The sequence below is a fragment of the Mirounga angustirostris genome, unplaced genomic scaffold (assembly GCF_029215605.1).
Source record: "Mirounga angustirostris isolate CCGP_5_RB_7025 unplaced genomic scaffold, mMirAng1.0.hap1 SCAF_3, whole genome shotgun sequence".
Lineage (NCBI taxonomy): Eukaryota > Metazoa > Chordata > Mammalia > Carnivora > Phocidae > Mirounga > Mirounga angustirostris.
In genome coordinates, this window is record NW_026991711.1 from 7766649 (window position 1) to 7791053 (window position 24405).

Genomic DNA, 24405 nt, shown 5'->3' on the forward strand with positions numbered 1-24405 from the left:
ATTCATCATCAGCGATATTTGGGAAGTACAGAAGTTTCATCATTGTGTGTATGGAGACAGCTTTCTATGTTGTTCAAATGAACAACGGTATTTAGATAGGTGCTTCATAAAGATCAAATTCTAACAAAACAGATGAACACAATACAGGTAGAGAGACAATATGATCATTTAAAAAATGCCAAGTAATTTCTACTTTTGTTTTTAAAAACTTTAACCCACATAAATAATGATTTAAAAATTCATGTCTAAATTAAAATAGAATAGTATATTATCATGTTTTTTCCTATAAACATGTGATTCATATACAATTATTAGTATGTAATAGTGTACCAACACATTTTTAAACTTAGGAGAAATAAATTCACAGCAATTCATTATATACATTAAAAGCTTACTGTATAAACAAAAGTATTAGTAAGAGCATTACACTATTGAAATAACTCACAAAAATATATGTCGTATGATGTAATTTGAATATAAAAATAATTCTAATCATCATTCTAAATCAAACTAATTTAATAAACAGTAAACCTATAACATTGCTAGGGATCCAATGTATACATCCCAGTGATCATATTTGTTATCTGTCTGTCCATCTATTTATCTTCTGTCTTTCTATCTCTGGTACAAAAAATGTTTTACTTATTTCTGTATATTTCTTTATAAAACAAGCATAGTCTGTCTTTCTTTCTCATGGTTCCCACTCTGTTAGGTTTTGTAGGAAATAAATGAATTAGAGTCTGTGTTCTCCATCCTCCACAAGTTTGGTTCTTATTTAAGAAGAAGTAGGGGACGCCTGGGTGGCTCAGTCAGTTGAGCATCCGACTCTTGATTTCGGCTCAGGTCATGATCTCAGGGTCTGAGATTGAGCCCCACATCAGGCTCCATGCTCAGTGGGGAGTCTGCTTTAGGATTTCTCTCCCTCTCCCTTTGCCCCTCTTCCTGCTCACATTCTCTCTCTCAAATAAATAAATAAATCTTAAAAAAAAAAGAAAATAAACATGTACAAGTTAAGGGGGCAGCTGACATAAAACACAAACTCTGCTTTTTGGTGTAGATAGGCTTTAAGTGGATGAATTTAAAAAATACCTGAATGGGTATCTATAAGTGTGTCACTCATTTGCATCATGTTCTTCAATAATTTACCCTTGACTTTCTATAGAAGCTTTAATTTGAACTAAATAAAACTAAGATTTCTTGTGCCTCTGGATCCATATATATGCTGCTTATCTATTAGTTGATCAGGGAAATTGAGGCATTAAGACACACACACACATATACAACACACACACACACACATACACACACACTATAGTTTGAAATCTGAGCACCTTTGAGATTTTCTCCCTAACTGAAAATATATTAGTCCATATGATTTGTAAGAGAATTTAAAGTAGATGAAGTGCTTTGTGTAATGCACGAAAGCATTCCTTCAGGAAAACTGTGCGTAGATAAAAAGAATCATTGCAATTTTATATAAAATAAATTATAGTTTAGGCTCTGAGTTGTTACATTATCATAGAAAATATATTACTGATCTTTCGAGTGCTCATGATGGTTATAGGAAACATGAGTGTACTTATGTAATTATAAAATTATATGTATTATTTTCCTGTAGATGAGTGTATAAATTAAATACGTAGAATACAAAAAGAGTATATATAATGCCAAAATGAAAACTTATGAGTGCATTTGGCATATGCCAGTATTATATTCAAATAGGAAAGGACAAGAACTAGCAGAATTTGTAAATGTAAATTAAGACCTGTAGAAATTCATTTTTCTCATAAACTATAGACTTTTCGCTAATTTGGATACATTCAATTGGGTATTTAACATATTCATAATATTACCAGGCCATCTGATCTCACTTCTTGCATTTCCCCGGGCACGTTTTCCAACTGTATTACATAAAAATCATCTCTCTACAATTAAGGGTGTATTTTTGAAGTATCACCATCACTCTCTTCAAGCTAATACTGCCATAATGTCCAATCAAAACTTGATTTATGTTAGATTATGTACATAACATAATGCTTTCTCAATGATTCTGGAATCCTTCTGGATTAATTTATCTCCATGGGTGGAAAACACAGAATGTCATTTTTACTCCAAGGGATGAAAGTTGTAATTAAATCTGAACAAAATAGTTGAGCTAACATTAGATTTTGTCCAATTTTTCTATCAATTGCTCCAAAGAATCTAAAAAGTAAATAAATAAATAATGAAAATATTCTTAGAACAGTAAATTCCTGAGTACTGAACAAGATCTATTATTTTTTTTTAAATTTTATTTTATTATGTTAGGTTAATCACCATACATTACATCATTTGTTTTTCATGTAGTGTTCCATGATTCATTATTTTAATATCCAAGGCAAATATCCTAGGCTGGTACACTGATGTAGACCATGCTGGATCAGGGTGAGAGAGGCAGTATTATCTAAAAATCACTCCGGTTTGCCTGTATCATGAACCAGCAAGAACTGGGGTTTCCTCCTTCTCCTGGCATGAGAACCAGCACCTAGAGCCACCTCACTATAAGATAGTGGTTGCAATTCTCTGCTGAGGGACTGCTCCTGTGTGCTCCTTGTTTCCCAGGTTTTGGAAGCCTGCATTCTGAGGAAATACATGTGGACAGCTGCTATCTATGCAAACCCAGACTGCCAAGGGGCCAAGTGGTCCTCTCCAATTTTGACTGGCAGGTTGCTCCCATGCTCTCCTTGTAATTACAGAGAGCAACAGGGGGTCACATATATCCAGCAGTGTGTCATGCTCTGGGTTTGCCTCTCTGTGGATAAAATGAGAGATGGGGTGGGGGGATTTATGCCTTCTCTTCTCTTGCTGACCTTTGTCTTGTAAGTTTTTCTAATGAAGCTGTTCTCTTAACACATACCCTGTGACATTGTAGAAATTGTTCCAAGTACTTTTGTGATAACCATTAGAAGGCTACCTTGTAATGACAAAAATGAAGCTCTCATTATATATATATATATATATATAGTGTGATTGGGAAACCATAGCTGTTCCAAAAGACACTCACTTGGAAACTGAAACTGTATGCAGAAGAATGATGAATGCATTGATAGATATCCATATATTTATGATTTCACTATAAAAACACATATTTTCTTCATACTCCCATTCAGGTTAGAACATCATCTATCATTTCTCAAAGAGGGAAATATTTCCTAGAATGTACTCTGCAGGTGCAGTTTACTCCAACTTTCTGTGAAGCCAGACTGGATCATGCAGCCAAATCTACCAACACAAGAGTATGGGAAATATATATTTGATTTATTATCCTCTATAGCGGAAGGGAGTAAGTGATAAGGGATGTAGACAGTCATTAATGCTCACCTCTTATACAGCACTGACATTTTAACTTGGTTTCTGGAGGGAATAGAGATAAACTCGGATGTTCATTCTGCCATGTTTAACCTGGGTCATGAATCTCTATACATTTCCTGTGATATCCCATCCCTATCTTATATAGTTGGAGTATGGAAATACTAAATGTCATTCAGAAAAAGTTGAAGCTGTATATCATCACATGACACAGCATCTCTCCGCCATGCAATATTGTAAGAAGGTTAGGTAAGGAGATGGCCTAATTTCTCCACAGTCATGCATATTCTAGAATACCACCAATCTCTTCTCCATGCTGGACCAATGTCAGAGATGTCTCAGTTGTTCATGGCCCAAAGCCATATGATCCCTTCAGCACCCATAAGTGAGTGTCTCTCTGGCATCTATGCTTTGTTGAGTGATAGGATTAGTGGGAATCCTGGGAGCCCATGTTTAGGATCCATCCTCACCTGGTACACCAGGAAGTCATCCTGTCTGAGCCCTTGCAATTTATAAAGGGTGTTGTCACTGAATTGAGAATGGATTACTGATACACAGGGACCCTCTGACCCCTGCTATATTCCAATGCCCATGTTAGTCTTTCCTTGTCAGCTCTGGCTTCACTTTGAACACTTAAAATCTTAGAAATAAAGATAGAAAATACCACTGGCTCTCTCTATTTGTTGTAATTCCAGGATCTCAGGTGTTCACAGAGTGACCAACTTGATTGTTTCATTTTACCTTAAAATGGTTTCTTCTGGGTGTGACCCATTGGTAATCACTAGCCTTGATCTCTCATTCTACAGCTTTATGGAGATATAATTGACAAGTGTATATATTTAAGAAATGCAACGTGATGTTTTGATATATGCATGTATTTGAAATGTTTGCCACCATCAAGTTAAGACATCCCTCACCTTACATAATCACTTTTTTTTTAGTGAGAACAATTAAGATTTACTAAGTAAATTTCAAGTATCTAATACAGTATTACTAAATAAAGTTACCATGCTATCAATAGAATCTCTAGAAACTATTTATCCTGCATAACTGAAAGTGTCTACCCTTTGACCAGCATCTACCCATTTCCCTCACTGGTAACCACCATTCCACTCTCTGCTAACACTGGCAACTCAGAGCCATTTGCCAAGCAGTTTCAGCTTATGTGTTTGGAATATTATTGGAATTGCCTAATTACTTGGCTATGAAGGAATTCAAACTACAATTGTGAAGCCAAACTATTAGGACACAGAAAAAATCATATAACATAACAATGTTCAATGACACAGAAAACATGAGAACAAACCAAGGAAAAGTAAAGAGTAAGTAAAAATACACGAATAAATGTACATGTTTCACCCTATTCTACAAGATCTAGCCAACGCAAAGGCATGGAGAGAGATACTTATGAGAAGGACATTGGCATTGGGACTAGATTCTTTGGGTCATCTCTATGGCATCATGGGAATGTGATATTGGATGTGTTATTTCAACCTTCTGTGCCTCCTATCCCACGGGGCCCTTCTGAGATTTTAGCAAAAGGGATTTGTAAACCAAAGTTTTATACATCTGTAATGTATTAAAACACACTTCTGACTTACTTCAACCTGCCAAGATGACATCGTATCTTCCTGTCATACTTTCCCTCAAGAATTAAAGGAAAATCATTTACCTTCTTTCACCAAGGTCCCTGAGAGAAAGAGTATAACAGGAAAAAAAATAAAGAAAAATTTAAAAATAGAAGTTGCACGTCTGTAGAAAAAAGAGCCCAAATCCAAGAAAGATAAAGCACTTTGGATTATTGCTTCTGTTGTTGGAGGGTGAGCAGAAGGTCAAAGATTTTAAAATCCTGGCCAAGGCCCCCTCAGGGACTGACAGGGCCAGCCAGACTCTCACATCTGGTTAAGCTCAGTGGCTCTTGTGGTTGAAGTGTATTGACAAGTTTTCAAAACTATCAAATAGAAATGAATTCCTTGCAGTTAAGTCTGGATAATAGCATGTGGATTATCCCTTTGCTGATTACTTTGTTGACATAAACAGTGTTATAGTTTACACTGGCTTAGCAGAAGCAAGCAAGGGGGAAGACAGAACTTTTAAGTTTATTAATTACTGGGCGCCTGGGTGGCTCAGTTGGTTAAGTGACTGCCTTCAGCTCAGGTCATGATCCTGGAGTCCCGGGATCGAGTCCCACATCGGGCTCCCTGCTTGGCAAGGGGTCTGCTTCTCCTTCTGACCCTCTTCCCTCTCGTGCTCTCTGTCTCTCATTCTCTTTAAATCTTTAAAAAAAAAAAGTTTATTAATTACTTCTTTTTTCAGAGAAGGTGTGAAGAATTAAGTACTCCCAGCCAGACCCCTTCTAATTCAGACAGATCACTACATTAGTTGAAAGGCAAACGAGGAGAATTCAAGAGCATAGAAGTGCCCTACAGAAGGAAGTCACCAATGGGAAGCTACAAAGAGGGCATTCGGATTTATAAAATAAGACATATGAGTCAAGTTTTAGTAATTACTTTAATATTAACTGGATATTCCTTTATACAAAGTAAATATGCCACCAGATCTAGTGATTAAAACATAAGAGTGTTCATCATATGGGATTCCGATGCCACACGAGTGGTCTTACCAAGTCTGTGAGGAAAACATATTTTCAGAGTAAAAAGGCTAACAAAGAACATAGTTTTGACTTGTCATGAGAAAATTAATGTCAGCAGCAGCAAACAATTATCCAGTGTTAAATGCAAATAACTATGGGGCATAACCTGAATAAGCCCCTGTTGACATTCACACACAGATTTCAGTCTGTTCTAGGGGAGATGCAGTGGTGGTGATTTCACTGCTCATCAGCCATTTATGCTCCTTTCTGTTGACAGCCCTCCAGATTTCCGTTTAGAGGCAAAACATTCATATTTTGCACCATGCAGTTCTTTGGGAGTTGGCCCCATCCACAGCTCAGGGTGGCCCTTATTGGAGGGAGTCAATCAGCAAGGCCCATCTGATAAACCAGGAGAGCTGGTGTGTGCAGCGCCGTGAAGTTAGCAGAACACTGCGGGACGTTCATCCGTGACGCTGAACGTTAACCTGACTCTGTCTTCTATGGCAGCCCCTGCAGGAGACACTCACTCTTACCCTGACATTATGATGTGAGGACCTGAGATCCGGGATATTCATGCCCATGTTGGTACTTTGAGAAGAACCTGAAGATAACCTTGAACCAGAGAAAGGCAAACAAAACAAAAGAAAATGAAAAAACAGAGAATTGCAAAGAAATGGAATTTAAAACCAAATGATAAAAGGGAAGCTCTCAAACCAAACACACTTAAAACGAATGCTCTCCATGAACTATTCAAAGAAAGAGAAAGTAAATTCCTTTTCTTTTTTGCATTTTTCGGTTTCATTCGTTTTTATTTTTCTCACCAGCATTATACATATTTTATGTTGTCACTTAGGAATATACATATACTAAAAATGTTCAGTTGACCGGGTTTGTGGAAATTGGGTTCTACTGTCAGCTCTCTCATTAACTTGCTGCGATGCTAGAAAATGTTTTAACCTTTCCTGGCATAGGTTTCTGTTCTCCCTAATTCTTTCTTTCCTCTTTTCTGCTTTTCTTCCTTTCTTCCATAGCCATTTCTTATGCTATTATGAAAGGCTTGGGACTGGGACTTCCATTATGAAACAAAAAACACTCTCTGATCTTGAGGGACTTAAGGAAGAAGAGAAGCATCACCCTGACAGCTCAGTGAGGCCATGGGTTCGGGACTCCAGAGCCTGCAGTCTTGCCAACTGCTGTGGGGGCGTGGAGAGCCACTGCCTGACCATCTGTAGAAGTCAGAGAATCTCTGGTGGATGAGAATTGCAACTGTCCCACTTCCTTTCTTCTTATTATAACAAATATGACTTTCTTGATGAAGTCAAGTGAGATGTCCAGTCCCCATCTCATTTACTCAGGTGGGATGGACTGCCTCTCCCCCTCCCAAGGGGAACACATAATCCAGATACAGCCAATCTTCAGTTGTGTCATCTCATCCAAAAATTTGCTCAAGAATGTGCACTTAGCCATCAGAACCTAACCTGGCACATTTGCCAAGAACAGAAGGGAAGAGTCACGTGATTTTGTTTTAGTTGAGAATAAGTAAATAAATAATCATTATGTATAAAGAAAGTAGATGTGTAGAGTTGCTGGAAAAAAATGGAAAAACCATGTTAAAAGACTCCAGCAGAAAGGAAAAGAGGGCCAGGAGAGCAGAGGGAAAGACAGACTCCCAACCACATCACATGGACAATTCGATAAAACTGCATCTTACATTGTCTAAAACAAACTAGTTTCATGATCCAATATGATACCTAAGTAGGGGTTTGTGCCAAAAGGTCACAAATAACTTTAAAAATAAAGATAGGTTCAAAAATAAAATGTTTGAAATAAATCATAACTATAAATGAGATCCCTCTTTGTTCTGACAATATGATAAAATACATAAGCTGAAGTTGTTGTGCATTTAACACAAGATACTAGCTGAGAATGACAAGCAGGCTTAAGAAAGGGAAATCCAGGAAAGCAAAAGTATCTTAGACTGAAAAATAGAGTGGTTAGGGTGCAGATTGCTGTTGTGGTTGTCTCAGATGTGCGTGTGTGTGTGTTTAGTTAGTGATATGGGTAAGTTTCAGCAATCTAAGGGTGTGGATTTTAGTAGCAATGAATGGGCAGAAGTTAAGACACCGAAAGTACATGAGATGGTGAGTTGGAGAAAGTTCAAATAAATCCTGACCCTTAAATGTTACATGTTCTAGAAATAATAGCCCAGAAAAAAACTATCTCACAAGTAAGGAAACAAACAAACAAACAAACAAAAACAAGGACTAGTTGGTGTTGATTGAAACCCAGATGGGGAAAAATAAATCTTACATGGTAATATAAATTTGGGTTCCTATCATCTTTTGGTTATAGAGTTCAAAGTTATACAACCTGCATGATTCAAGAACTCTCAAATAAAGAATGATAGTTAGAAATTAGCAAAGTCATTCTCAAGGAAGACATCTTTAATTTGGGACACACATATTACAAAGCCATGAGGTAGAGGAACTCCCATAAATAGCAATCCACCGTGAGAAAAATTCAATGATACAACCAACATAAGGATGGGAATCTAAGTTCTTCAGATAATAGACAATCTGAAAAAAACTTAAAATAGTTATGTTTAAAAAAATATAATTAAGGATGTAAAAAAAAAGAATCAAATGCATAAGAAAAAAGGATGCTAGAAAAAAGAATAGACATATACAAAAAAGAAATATAATTTATAGTAATGAAAAAAAATAGAGGTAAATTAGAAGATTCAAAATGTCACGTTAAGAAAATGTCATGGAGCACCTGGGGCACTCTGTCGGTTGAGTGTCCGACTCTTGATCTTGGCTCAGGTCATGATCTCAGGGTCGTGAGATTGAGCCCTGTGTCAAGCTCCATGCTTGGAGGGAGTCTGTTTGGGATTCTCTCTTCCTCCCCCTTTGCCCCTCCCCATCCCTACCCCCCAACCCCCACCCCGCTCCCTAAAAAAAAAAATCACATAGTCAAAAGTTGCAGAGACAATTCTAAAAAAGAATAAAACAGAGTAAATTAAAAAGATACTCAGCATCACATGTTATTAGGTAAAGGCAGACTAAAACAAGGAGATGCAAATATTATTTCAATGGCCAAAATCCAAAACACTGACAACAACATCAAATGCTGACAAGGACATGGAGCAACAAGAACTCTCATTCACTGTTGGTTGGAATAAAAAATGGAACAGGCACTTTGGAAAATAGTTTGGTGGTTTCTTTCAAAACTAAACATATTCTACTGTATCATTCAGCAGTTTTACTTAAATTGAGTGGAGAACTTATCCATAAAAGAACCTTCCAAATGGATGTTTACGGCAACTTTATTCATTATTGCCAAAGTTGGAAGCAACCAAAATTTCCTTCAACAGGTGAATAAATAAATAAACTGGTATAATCTGGACAATGAAATTTTGTTCAGCACTAAAAAAATGATTTATCAAGCCATGAAAAGATATATAGTATTATGCAGATTGCTAAGTGTGTATTATCGTTTTGGGTGATACTGACGTGTCAATATAGCATCATTAATTATAACAAGTGTATCACTCTGGTGGGGATGTAGATAGTGAAGGAGGTTGTGGGAGGGGTGGCGGGGGTATATGAGAACTATCTATACTTTCAACTCAATTTTTCTGTTCATCTAAAATTGCTCTAAAAATAAAGTTTAGTTTTTAAAAATGAAGGACAAAGAGAAGGGAGGGGAAGGAGATGAAGAAGAGAAAAAGAGTTATTCTCAGTTATCAGGGCAAAATGAAAATATCATGTAGATAACATTGTGTAGTATTAGCACAAGAAAAAACACATAGACAATGCATAAGACTAGGGAGCCCTGAAACAGACAAACATATATAATTGTCTATATTTTAACTACTTAGATTCTTCTCTTATATTAGATGTGAATTCCACCTATTTTAAATAAAATATTTGAATAATACATCTATAATATTTAGTGGAAAAGATCAGAGTAACTTTATGACTTCAAGTTTGAAGGAATTTCTTTTTTTTTTTCTTTTTTTAGAGATGGGGAGGGGCAGAAGGAGAGGGGGAGAGAGAGAATCTTAAGCAGTTTCCACACCCAAGGCAGAGTCCAACACAGGGCTCGATTTCATAACCCTGAGATCATGACCTGAGCTGAAATAAGAGTCAAATGCTTAACTAACTGAGCCACCCAGGCGCCTCAAGTTTGAAGGATTTCTTAAACAAGGCTCAGACGTGCACAAACAACACAAAAAAGAAAAACTGCCTACATTGATTTCAATCTAGAGACCAAGAAAACTGAATGCCAAATAGACTTATGAAAACATTTTTAATCTCACTGAGAGGCCATTATGATCAATAAATAACAAAGCATATTTTTCCACAATAATTAGATTAATTTTTTATGTAATCATATGATACCAAATTTTGGTAGGATGCAGGAGTATTAATTAGTCCAATCGCATTAGAAAATGGTTTGGTAGTATTAAATAGAGCAGGAAACCACACTTCTAGGTATCTACCTTGGGGAACTGTATACCAGTCAAGGGAGAATTTCACGTTAGTGTTCAGTGCAGCACCCTTTATGCAAAAAAAGTAGAAATTTCTAATTTCTAAAATGAATTTTAAATAGATTTTGAGTAAATGAATTGTGTTTCATTTATGCAGTGGAATATTCCAGAGGAGTTAAATTAGAAAGTCAGTGTGTGTCAACATGCATAAGATCTAAAAACAATCTAATGTTAAGTGAAAAAAAATTAAATTGTAAACTAACACATAAATTTATATTTTATACTGATCGCAGTCAAAACTATAACATATACAGTTTATGAATGATAAATACCAATTCAGGTGTCCATTTGGGGAGGTGGGTGGGGACAGGAGATAATGGGGTTTTAGAGATGTCTGTAATGTTTCATTTCTCTAAAAAACAGAAAAAAGAAACTTGAAACAAACATAGCACAATGTTAACATCTGTTTAATCTTGGGGGTTGGAGTATAGGGGTCTGTTCTGTTATTTTCTGTATCCTTCCACATGTTTAAAGTGGTTTGTAATTAAAATAAAACACAGATGAGTAGGAATTAGTCTGGTAGAAAAAAAAATGGAAAATGTATTTCAGGCAGAAGGAAGCAAAGGAATTAGTAAATTTTAAAGGAACAAGATGGCTTCAGAGAACCACATATACTGTGATGTGGCTTTGGTCTAAAATGCCTGGGAAGAAGTAGGAGAGAAGAGAGGTGAATAAAGTAGATCGGAGTTTGATTATAAAAGGGCTTTGTGCATTATTCTATCAAATGGAACTTCATCCTATAGGCCAGTATGATGTACAGAACAATGTTTCCCCAAAGCTGTCCATATCCTAGTCCCAGAACCTGTGAATACAGGACATTCCATGGCAAAATGCTTTTTCCCATGTGATTGAGTTAAGGATCCTGAAACAGAATTTTCTTGGATTTCCTGGATGAGGCCAATGTACTCACAAGCGTCCTTATAAGGGGGAACAGGAGACTCAGGTCAGGGAAGGAGATGTGATGATGAAAATAGAGGTAGGAGCCATGCACGGTGACAGAGTGAGCTGCCCCTAGAAGCTGGAGAAGGCAGGGAAATGCATTGCCAACCCAGTTTATACTTCTTACCCCCAGTGTGCTAAGATAATATATTTTTATTGTTTTAGGCGACTAAGTTTGTGATCATTTTTTTACAGCAGCAATAGAAAACTAGTATAGCAGTGATGATGAAATCTTATGGAAGGTCCTGGATGTTGCAGTGCGGGGGTCAGCCAGGGGGGCGGGCAGGGGTTGAGGGGAGGGGCAAACACATCTGCAGGGTTGCTGTTTATATCTGTAACAAAGTAATAATATTTACTGCACTAACTTGAAGAGAAATTAAAGAATGCTATTCTCAAGATTCACCCTTGCTGCAGAAGGACAATTACTGCATGATTCCACTTCTAAGAGGAATCTAAAATAGTCAAACACATAGAAGCACAGAGTAGGGTACTGGCTACCAGAGGCTTGGGGGAAGGGTGCAAGGGGAGATTTTGTTCAAGGGGCATAAAATTTCATTCATCACAATGATTAAATTCTAGAGATCTGCTGTACAATACTGTGACTATAAATAACAATTTTGTAAAGTGTTCTTACCTCAAAAATCAACCAATCATGGGCGCCTGGGTGGCTCAATTGGTTAAGCGACTGCCTTCGACTCAGGTCATGATCCTGGAGTCCCTGGATCGAGTCCCGCATCAGGCTCCCTGCTCAGCAGGGGGTCTGCTTCTCCCTCTGCCCTCTTCCCTCTCATGCTCTCTGTCTCTCATTCTCTCTCTCTCAAATAAATAAAAAAAAAAAAAAATCAACCAATCAATCAGAGGAGAAAATAAGCAAAGAAGAAGAAGGAGGAGGAAGAGGAGGAGGAGGAGGAGAAGAAGAAGAAGGCAGAGGAGGAGAAGGAGAGGAAGAGGAGGAAGAAGGGGAAGAAGAAGGAGGAAGAGGAGGGAAAGAAACAAAACAAAACAAAACAGAAATGAAAATCAAACCCCTCAGTTGGCTGTAGAAAAATATGTAAAGTGTGCACCAGACAATAATGCGGCAGTTACCTAGAGTTGCTAACAGAACATCAGAGAAAAGGCCATGGCTCTGGGAAACAGTTATAAGGAAAAATAACAAAAATAAAATTATATATGTTCTATGGTATATTAACATATTAAATGTATTAAAAATTCATGTTTACATGAATTTAACTCTGTAGAGTTAAAATTTATACAAATTTAAGTTATAAACTTGAATATACATTATTTCTCTCTTATTCTAAGCAAATGTCAAGACCACACACTACTTTGTCCCATACCTCTGGCATAACTTTCTCACTTATGATTTAATTATTTTGTTGAAAGTTGTATCAGTTTCCACAGTAAAGCCACCAAAATGAAAAAATGTTTTAAAAATAGAGCATCAACAGCCAAAAAAAGCATCAAGTAAAACGTATGCAAATGTTCCTTCCCTGCTACAGTTTCTACATCTTTCTTATGGCGCAAATTTCAAAATTCAGGAAAAATCCTACCTTTTTCCAAAATATCCCTTTCAAATTTATATCCAATTTGAAATGAAATGTTTTGGCAAATGAGGGGGATATACAAATACACAACTCTTAATATGCTGAACTCCCCACCTTCCAGCAAACAAAATAAACATATCACTGAATCAAACTTGTAGCAATCAAAAATAGTAAAACAGAAAGAAGCTAAATCACTAGATTTGAAATCAAAATATGGGTAATAATCAGCTATGAATTAGCTGATTCCATGTTGAATAAGCCATCTAATATCTAATGTAAGTTGGGTTTAAATCTTTGGTGTTTATAAAGATTAAATAAGACATTTTGACATGAAATCACCAAATGGTAAATTGGTTTACAATTTTAACAATGGCAGGTGACCTTCAAACCATGCAGGAGTTAGGGTCCCCAATCGCCACACAGCTGAAAATCTGTTTATAACTTTTGACTCCACCAAAACTTAACTAATAGCCTACTGTTGACCAGAAGCCCTACTGATAGTCGGTTAACACATATTTTATATATCATATGTGTTATATACTGTATTCTTACAACAAAGTAAGAAAATCATGTTAGAAAAACTACATTTACAGTACCATACTATATTTATTGAAAACAAAAAATCCACATGTAAGTGGACCTATACAGTTGAAAGCCATGTTGATCAAGAGTCATCTCTATAACTTATGGATTTAGATAAACTAAGACATGAGGACTAAAAGAAAATTGAGAATTGATTTGCAAAGAATCTTTAAACAATTACAGAGATAAGTATCGTACTTCCAAAACGACATCTTTGACACTTGAACAATCACTCTTGATGTCAAGCTAGACAAGATGTCTTGCAAGAAAAAATATTGCCAGGATCCCCAAGAATACCTTCACCTGAGACAGTGTGGTGGAAGGTAAAGGGCACCATTTTTTCCACTGCTTAGAAAAATCTACCTGCTTTCTGGTGTTAAGTGCTTAGCTTCATTAGGATTTGTACAAACTGATTCCCTTAGGCTTAATTTCTCTGACTAAGGTTCAATCCCTCAGAATTTTAAAATGTTCTGCATGTATCAGTTACAACTTTTCACCATAAAGTGTCTTTCTGAAAAATTAGGTTCAGAGAGATTTAATGAAGAGTGAATTTATAAGTTCTATGTAAGATTCCTTCCCAGTTACTCAAAAGCCCCAAAGTAGGGTGTATTCAAAACTGGACATTCATACAAATTTTAAGGAATATTTTTCTAATCTTCATCTCAATCTATTATTGAATATAGAACAGCAACAATAACAAAACATTAACAAATATTGCATTATGTTTGCCTGGCACTTGGGAAAAAAGAAATAGTTTATGTTTTTATTCAGTTTTCAGGGACATCTTCAAAAATCCCAATTTTTTAAAAAATACACTTGTATTGTGGAATAATTGTAGATATATGAAAAAAGTTGGAAGCTATCACTGAGAGTTCTTGAATATGGTTCACCCAATTTCCCCTATAGTTAACACTTTGAATAACCACAGTGCACTTGTCAAAACTAAGAAAGTAATATTGGTATAATACTACTAAGTAAACTCCCGACTGTTTAGAGTTCACTGGTTTTTCCACTAATGTTTCTGTTTGTGTGTTTCAGGATCCAGTTGAGGATACCACATGGCATTTAGCATAATATTTTCAAACTATAGAAAATCTTAAACTTATGCTTTCAACACTTTCCAAAATGCACACAGCCAAGTACAGTTCTGATCTGTGCTGCTCGGTTTTTCATTCTTTCTCCAAAACACAAGCATTCCAGACTCAAGTCCATTGTTGTATCAGCCCGTTGTATCACTGAATTAAAGCTATTTGTAAACTTTAAACATAACAGATGTTTCTTGCATCTGCACAAACTGCCAGCCTTTGAAAAAATCGTGCAGTGTGCATTTGGCGTTTTAAGACTGCCTCCCTTCAAATATTTACTCTCAGCTACAAGTGCTTGAAATAAACACTGTCCCCTAAGCTGGATGATACAATGCCCTCCCTCCACTGTCCCAAGTTTGCACTGGCCCCCTTTACCTGATCCTGTATTTTTTATGCCTTCCTTATTCCCACATTTTTCCTGTTTACCATATTAACACTTACCTGAGGTGTTTTCCTCTTCTTGAGGACATTTTTTTTTTTTTTTTTTTTAGAGAGGGAGACAGAGCAGGTGGGGAGGGGCAGAGGGAGAGAGAGAATCTTAAGCAGACTCCATACCCAGTGTGGAGCCTGACCCAGGGCTCTACCTCACAACCCTAAGATCATGACCTGATCCAAAATCAAGTCAGACTCTCAATCTGACTGAGCCATCCAGGTGCCCTTTAAAGACCCTTTACTAACTGCTTTTTAAGCAAGCTAATACTATGTAAAGAAGCAATAAGATAAAGCATTAGGGTCCTCCTAATGCAGAAGTTCCACTTCATACTCCTAGGATCACATCTGCTGTCACATCTCAAAGATACAGATGTTGCTTCTTGAAACCAAGATCTTGCTAGATAGTTCCCTGCAAAACCCTCCGTATGCAGTGAGGCCAAGAAAACCACTCCCACATGCCCAGCACAGAAGGCTGCAGTATGCAGATGTCTCTATCAACGACAGCAGGAGCAGAAAAATTTAAAATAAGTGACAGTTGTATGCTATGCTGGATACTTAGGGTGTGACTGTTAGGGTACCCATTTAACAAATGAGAAAACAGAGGCTGAAGGTCGTTAAGGGACATGCTGTCTTCAAGCCCATCAAGACAACTTCCCACCGTGGTGCTAGCCATGCTGTTACCAGGCAGGAGTGACCCTTGTTGGCTAAACTGTGTATCAGACCCAGAGCTTGGAGTAACCGTTGCAGGGGACAAGCCCAGTTTGGACTGTCTCCCCAGTGGGGATCTTCATCTGGCACTGAATGCTGTGGTCTTCGTAAAAGACAGTGATGGCTCTTGTGCCCTGTCCTCTCTTGCAGCAGATGGAGCTCTCTTTGGGAATCTGAAGCCATTGTCCCTCTTCCTCGATGGCCTGATATGAGCTATTACTTCTGCTTTTTATTCTATCAGCTCAATTTTCTTCTCAATGCATGTGTTTTCTTTTCAGCGTTTTTTTAAAACTGACTCCACATCTGTTTTGTTTTGTTTTTTTTCTTCCACCTGTTATCAGCCCCACTTGGAATGATTCCATTCTCCCGGGCCAAGCTAGTGGATTTCTGCCTTTTGGTTCATCAGTACTGCAAAGAACCACATTTATAACTAGCGTGCACAGCATGTCTTCTCCCCAACACAAACACAGATACTTGTAAACTGGAACTATTTTTCCTAGATTAACTTCACGTGGTTATCCTAAGAAGAACAGAAATGTGTCTTTTTTTTAAGATTTTATTTATTTATTTGAGAGAGAGAGAATGAGAGACAGAGAGCATGAGAGGGAGAAGGGTCAGAGGGAGAAGCAGACTCCCCGCTGAGCAGGGAGCCCGATGCGGGACTTGATCCTGGGACTCCAGGATCATGACCTGAGCCGAAGGCACTCGCTTAACCAACTGAGCCACCCAGGTGCCCCAGAAATGTGTCTTTTAACAGCATCTCTTTGAAAAGAATTTCTTTACCTAGAGGAGTACTCTTCAAGGTGGTTACATAAGTCTGATAACATATCTGTGGGAAAAGAGAGTAAGGATCCACCTGAAGGCAGGACTTTCACTAGGGCACAACTCAAACTCATTGAAAAATCACAGATTTCCTAACTTCCAAATGCTGAATATGTTTTCTATAAAAGGAACTTAAAATTTTCAAGGTGAGTCCTCTAGTATGAGTTACATGTTTTATAAAAATAGAACATTTTTAGTATTTTTAAAATAACAACACACAATTTAAAATGCAATTTGATAAATAAAATTAATACAAAATGGACTGCAAATGTTCAGCTGAAGGAGGTTAAATATATGCATCTATATATGTGAATGCTGTCTAAGCACTACACATGCACATACATATAAAAGGGATTATATATACACACATATATACACGTATTTATATTATTTATATATGAATGTATGTTCTATATGTATCATGTGTATTTATTTTATAGTCACCTACTCATTAAGGCCATTCATATGTCTTATATGACAGTGCTTTGTAAATACAGATGTAATAAAATTATTTGGTGCCTATTGCAAAAATTATAGAGACTGCTAGTCTATTTTATTTTAAGAACTGGATACAGAGAGACATTCAATACCCTTCCCCAGCCCTAATTTTCTCTCAGTTGGAGACAATCTATTTAAAATAATTCTCTTAAGTCAACATGAGAGAGACATTTCCATTGTTCCCAAAAGTTTCCTTCTTCTTTTTATTTGGTACTTTTGTTTGTTTGTTTGTTTGTGTTTTTGGTTGGGGGAGCAGTCTTTGTTTTTTTGTGGCTTTTCTTTTCCCTTTTTTCCACTAGATCTGCTTTGCTGCCTGTCCCTCAGGTGTTCCTTCAAGAACCTTTTCTGAATGCAAAAGCAAATAAGAGGGAAAATGTCAGCTTCCATGGTTGGCAAGACAACAAGGCTCAGAGGGTAGGAAGCAGGTTCGTGGCAAGCAGCAGGCTTCACAAGCAGGCCCTGGGCACAGGAGCCCTGGTCCATGCCTGCAGGTGCACCAAGCTCCGAAAGAGCTCTCCCTTCCCAACACTTTCTGTTTATCAAATGCTGCCCCATATGGGCTGTCCCACAGTATATTTCTCAAAGGTTAGAACCCAGCTGTGTCCGAGAAATCAATAGAGAGAGGAAAGCACACGTCTAAATATGTTACTTTGTGCGGCCAAAGTACTTACGGTATCATGGGTATCGTGGTTTAACTAGTGCTCCCCGTGATTTGCTTTATTTAACACTCAGGAAATTTGCCTCAAAAACCTATCAGAACAAGTCTGACTAGTTGAGTATCGTGATACTATCCAATTATGAAAATCATGAAATACCTTCCCAGTTATTTAAAACACTGACAGAAAATCACTGCAAACTAATCTGAAGATCTATTGTACATTAAGAAGTGCTATACGTTCTCCTACTTGCACCTTTTCTTTAAATCTTCAAGAGCACTAGTTATTAAAAGTAGCACTGGGGACTTATAGAATTAATGTAATTCTTCACACAACAAGGAGAGGGTCTAGAGAGTGCTTTGATTTTTCTAGAATTTCTTGTGGAAGTTTTAAAAGCCCTGAACAAATAAGAGCAACTAGCTTTTAGGTCGGGCTGAACTCAGAATATAAAGTTTTATTTTCTACCACCTTTGTTGCCCTAAAATACGTTTTGTCAATTTGCCCTTCCCTGACCCTTAGGAGCATCCTGGGAAAATCCAATAGCTTTCTGGTCATTTTAATTCCAATCTGGTCCCAATTAAAATTGTAATCTGTCATCCATCAAAGACCTCTGTCCTGTCCCTTCTGAGACAACTCTGGAGCTGGCAAGCGATGCGGAAAGGGAGTGGCCACCATCTTTCCTTTCTTTTTCCTTTCTTAACCCCATTTCCACCTGCTTCTCCTTCAAGGCTAAAGTAGTGGGGGAGGGAATTCAAAGGAAGAGGGCAATATTTACTTTGGACCTTGAGGGCATCCCCACTCACCACTGCCCTTTGTTTCTGCAGGTCACTGCATGCCTTTCTCAGTGCTCTTTCCCTGCTGACACCATTGCTTGCTGGGAGCCCCTTTGCTTCCTACCTTCCCTCAGCCCTGCCCAGGGTTAGACATTTGGGATCACCTTGCCCTAGGAGTTAGCTACTCTGGGTCAGGTTTTTGCCAAGCTATTGATACTGAAGTTACCTCCTGTAGAGGCCACCTGTCCCAAATAAAAATAGAGAATTCCTTGTCCCACGAAGTGCTTGTTTCTTCTATTGCTACCTTTCTTATTGCCTTAACTTTGTAGCTCATCCAGCCAGCTTTCTGTTTTTGGCTTTTTCAGGCTTAAAACAGACACCTGCCTCCATCAGCATATATACCAAAGCCCCTGGGGCATATCCCAACTTTTCCTAATATGTGACTACTTCTGGTTATAATTTGGGATCTGACTGATAACAAACATTTAGTCAGGGAGTGAAATACCAATCTTCTCTAGTGTAAACAATCCCCCAATTTTTGTGTGTTCTTTGACGCGGCCATGCTTGGCTGGATGGGTAGAATTGTGTACCATTTTTCCCCATGGGAATGGGCTGGAAAATAACATGACACTTTCATTTTTTGTAAAGGTTTTGCTACTTTTTGGGTAAAAATGCCTTGTACTAAGGATATCTATAGCTACTTTTCTATGCACTGTAAGAACACTGAACCAATTTAGTCACGTCTTTACAAATCCTGTCTTTAGAAGTGAAGATAAGTTCATTGACTGTTGTTAACTTCCAGGCTTTAGTGATTTTGAGACAACAAAGTTCCAATGTATATCCTGATAGAGATTATTTCACCAATTACTCATTTTCACTCTTTACAGATATATATTCAAATTTGAGTAGATTAGCCAGGCAAATCAATCTTGCATCATGGCACAAGAAAAAGATAGACATAATTTTTCAGCAACTTCTGGAAAATGCCTGATTATTTCTTACATGTTGGCTCAATGGTGGTCAGAGGTAGACTCTAAGACTATTATGTTCCTCATCAGGCCGGTCTTTTATGTTCCCCTCTTACCTAGCCTGGATCACAAAACTCTTCTGCACTCCTGTATTTGATAATTCTAGAGTACCTCCTTGATGTACATCTGTTTTAATGAAACCTGAGGCTTCTGAACTACTGCACAAATTCCTATTATTTCAAGGCTAACTCCTAGCACAGGAAACCCAGGGGTTGGCACAGGCCAGACCCTCATCTGAGAATCCAAAATATCCCCAAACTCATTGAGCAAAGGGGTTATAAGTGTGTTAATTTATTCTGAAAATCCATATCATTATTAATAATGGCAGTGATCTCTCATTCCTTATAGAATTATACTTAATAGTAATGGAATGTAGTTAATACCTGGGGTGACTGTATAATGTAGGAATCAGGAGATAAACTCATGAGTCAGACCACACCTGAAATCATATCTTGGCTCCATCTCTGCAAGCTGCATGACCTTAACATGCTACACAACTTCTCAATTCAGTAATTTCCTCAGCTGAAGTGTCAGTATAATAATAATAATATCGACAGCATAGGCTTGTAGTGAAGACGATGCTAATATATTGAAAACGTTGGGTATGTACATCAATGACTGGCACATAGCATTAGAATCATTGTTTTTTTATTATTACTACTCTTATATATCACATTTAAATTTTTACTTGATCCTCTTAAGAAGGTAGTGAGGTATGTCAGATATTTTTATTTTTCCTTCTATAAAAATGGAAAGTTAAATTTTTTAAGACTTTGTTTTTTTTAGAACAGTATAAAGTCCACAGCAAAATTGAGAGGCAAGTTACAGAGATTTCCCATATACTGTCTGCTCCACAATTGCATAACCTCCCCCATTCTCAACATCCCTCACCAGAATGGTACCTTGAAAACCATTGATGAGCCAATATTGACACCCAATAATTACTCAAAGTCCATAGTTTACATTAGGGTTCACTCTTGGTGTTGTACATTCTACGGGTTTTGGCAATGTGTAATGACATGTACCCATCATTATGGTATCATATAGAGTATTTTCATTGCCCTAAAAATCCTCTGTACTCTGCCTATTAATTCCCCCAACCCAACCCCTGGCAACCACTGAGCTTTTTACTGTCTCCATAATTTTGCCTTTTCCAGAATGTCGTATAGTTAGAATCATACCATATGTAGCCTTTTCATACTGGCTTCTTTCCCTTAGAAGTATTCATTTAAAATTCCCTACATGCCTTTTCATGGCATGACAGCTCATTTCTTTTTAATGCTGAGTAATATTCCTTTGTCTGGTTGGACCACGGTTTGTTCACTCATCTACCAATGGACATCTTGATTGCTTCCAAGTTTTGGCAATTATAAGTAAAACTACTATCAATGTTCATTCCAGGTTTTTCTGTAGATACAAGTTTTCAACTCCTTTAGATAAGTACCAAGGAGTATGATTGCTGGATTGCATGATAAGGATATATTAAGAAACCACTGAACTATTTTCCCAAGTGGCTACACCATTTTATATTCCCACCAGCAAAGAAGATGAGTTCTAGAGCCCAACATGGTGATGCATATTAAGGCAGTTCTGCGGCAGCTCTCAGAAATGCTTTCTCCCAGAGACAGGAATTAAATGTCTAAGAGACTGGAGTATAGTACAAACCTCACAATATTTACACTTAGGTGTATATTTACAATAGGTGAATGTCATTCATATTTCTTATCAATTCTCATTTTTATAAAAAATAATTAACAACATGGAAAAATTGACATCCAAATGAAATACCAAATAACAATTTTAAGAGTACAACAGAAATCATGTAAAATGTTCTGAAGGAATTAAAAAAATGATAAATTTTGTTTCAAAGACATGGGATTATATGTATTTTTATGTACACATCTCTATTTTATGTATGTATGTTTTATATGTGTTTTTCTCTCTACCTTATTTCGAACAAAGGTTGAAGTTAGCATAATAGCTGGATCTACATTTTTCTGATGAACAATTACAAAGGATTCTGTCAATGTCATATCAAAATCCAGGATTATTTTTAAATTCTGGGATATGCCCCATCCTGAAGATTATTATTAACTAATCACAACTGGCAGAGGTAGAAAACAGAGTATGAATTCATAGAAACTATGCAAACAATCTAAAGTTGTCATATGGGCTATAAGAATCCTGGTGTGAAGGACCTAAAGCTTGGTTCTGTATGAATATACAGTAAGAAATCAAGTGACCTCATTGATCTGGAAGGACTCCTCATTGACAGTATTTTGTCGTCACTTCAAAACAACCTTTAGCTTTGTGTAGCTGCCTCTGGGAGTTTCCCGTGACCTACACAAATGCCTGCTGGAGCCCTCCTGAGGCAATACCAAAGTCTTAATTATGACATTAAAGTTTACATCATTTTATTTTTCACTATGGAAAAATATTGTTAATAATCGGGATCCTGTGGGAGGATGGGTTAGCCTGGTAGTGGGTATTGAGGAGGGCACATTCTGCATGGAGCACTGGGTGTTATGCACAAACAATGAATCATGGAACACTACATCTAAAATTAATGATGTAATGTATGGGGATTAACATAAGAATTAAAAAAATAAATAAAAATAAATAAATAATCGGGATCCTGAAACTATAGCTAAAAAGTCATTATGAGAGATATTTTTTTCCTTCCTCACTAAAGGATAATGTGTCCACAGGAAGGTTTGGCTTAGGGCCATGGTTACACCAAGAGTGAGCAGAGAGTGCTCTTTGGGAGCCAATGTGTCCCATTCGGTGCACTTGAACAGAAGGCCTGGCTATAGCTCTCTGCTCAACTAAGTTTCCAGATGCTCTCAGAGGTACATTGTTGGAAAGGCCATGGGCTAGGGCAGCAACTTGTAAAAAACCGCTCAGGCTAAATTAATTATACTTCTGGAAATGGTGGAAGAAAAGAAAACAAATCAAGAAAGTGTAGGATCTGGGGAAGTAATTTACTTTTGAATTATTGCTGGGGAGTTCTTAGGTGATCCTAGGGCACCAAGGAAGGAAATATTATCACTGATAACTAACTCCTAGTGAGGACCTACTGAAGTGTAGCTATAACCTGATACCAAACTTAGGTCTGCAAAGAATACAGAAGACCTATATGGCAAGATCCCAGGGATATAAATCCAAGGAATTTATAACCACTGAATAAATTAATTACCCTAGATAATTAGACTTTGGGCACATAGAGCATGAACTGTGTCTTCTTCATATTGTTCTAGTAGGCTCTCTGTAACTGGGGCAGTAATCCAGGCTAAAGTCATACATTTTGTAGTCACTGCTATTTCTGAATTTTAGGAGGAAACCATAGGTGAGAAAGAGGTCAGTCTCAAGAACTGTGCAAGGTCTAGGGTTTTATCCTAGCTGCAAGTCAGTAAGTTTGCCTGTTTCATAGGTACTGGCAGGAGACACAGGGCATCCTGAGAAGAGACGAGCAGAAGCAGCCAGTTTCACGTTCATTTCTGTCAGCTTGCTATGCCATTCAGATCCCACAGGATGACACAAGCCGTCCATGATGGACACTTGTGCATGCAGTAGATTGTACTGCAGAAGAGAACACCTAGCTTGAGAAATCTATTGTTTCTATAGGAAGAGAAGTCGGTTTGTTCTTTGTTTTGAGGGAGATTTCACCTCAGTCCTCAGAGTCATTCACTGAAAACATTGAAAACACAACCCAAAGAATCGCCCACGAATGGTCAAAGCTTTACACTCTTGATATGCCTATTAAGAATGTAGGTCAATCCATGGTAGATGGATGGTCTACCCAACAGGGGAAAGTTAGAGGAGAAACGGTATGTGACTAGGAGTAAACCTTAGGAGACACCAACATTTAAAATATTTGGAACAGACTAGAAAGGAGTAATAGGGGAGCAGGAGAAAATCAGAATAGTATAAAGAGAGATAAGGATGAAAACAATATTCAGGAGGGAGCAGTGACGTATTGGTCAGATATGACAGCAATCTGCCTGACAAATACACAACACCAAACTGTTTGGAAATTGTTTGGAGAAGTGTTTTTGCAATTTTTTTTAAATTTTGTCTCAATATCCTTTTATATTGTTAAGTGTTGTGAGAAAAAATTTAATTATTTATTAATGAAATCTTTAAAACTAACAGTTGGTTTTATGAAAAACTATATTTTCTAAAACTAAAAATTAATGAAAACATTACTTTTCACTTTTGCAAATCTATTAAATGTCTCTCTTAAGATGTCTTGATTTTTTTTTTTAAGATTTTATTTATTTATTTGCGAGAGAGACAATGAGAGACAGAGAGCATGAGAGGGAGGAAGGTCAGAGGGAGAAGCAGACTCCCCGCCGAGCAAGGAGCCCGATGCGGGACTCGATCCTGGGACTCCAGGATCATGACCTGAGCCGAAGGCAGTCTCTTAACCAACTGAGCTACCCAGGTGCCCCAAGATGTCTTGATTTTTATACCTGCCTCTATATTCTTTATGTTGCCATAAACTATTTAGATTAAAGTATATGAACAAAATCCAGCCTCACAGAGATATGTGGTTGGAAACAGTGGGGATGGTATAAATAGCCTTTTTCAGATAAGTAGGGATATTCTTCTTTAACACTATACCAAAATTTGCGAAGTGGTCATTTTTAAATAGAGGATGAAGTGTGGAAACAGAAAAAAATCATTTTTTTTTGTACTGTTACATTCAAATTCACTGGTCTATTTTCCACTTTGAATAAATCTTTTAACCACAAATGATTATGTAACATCATGCACAGATCATTTGGAAAGAATTGTTTTATTGAGTAATGCTGATCTTTCAGATGTTGACATTTCATTATACAG

The 24405-nt window shown here is 37.3% G+C and overlaps 1 pseudogene; it reads left to right on the forward strand.

Moving 5' to 3' along the window:
- LOC123839273 (glycoprotein-N-acetylgalactosamine 3-beta-galactosyltransferase 1-like) overlaps positions 1–24405 on the forward strand; it is a 58103-nt pseudogene that overhangs the window by 13414 nt on the left and 20284 nt on the right.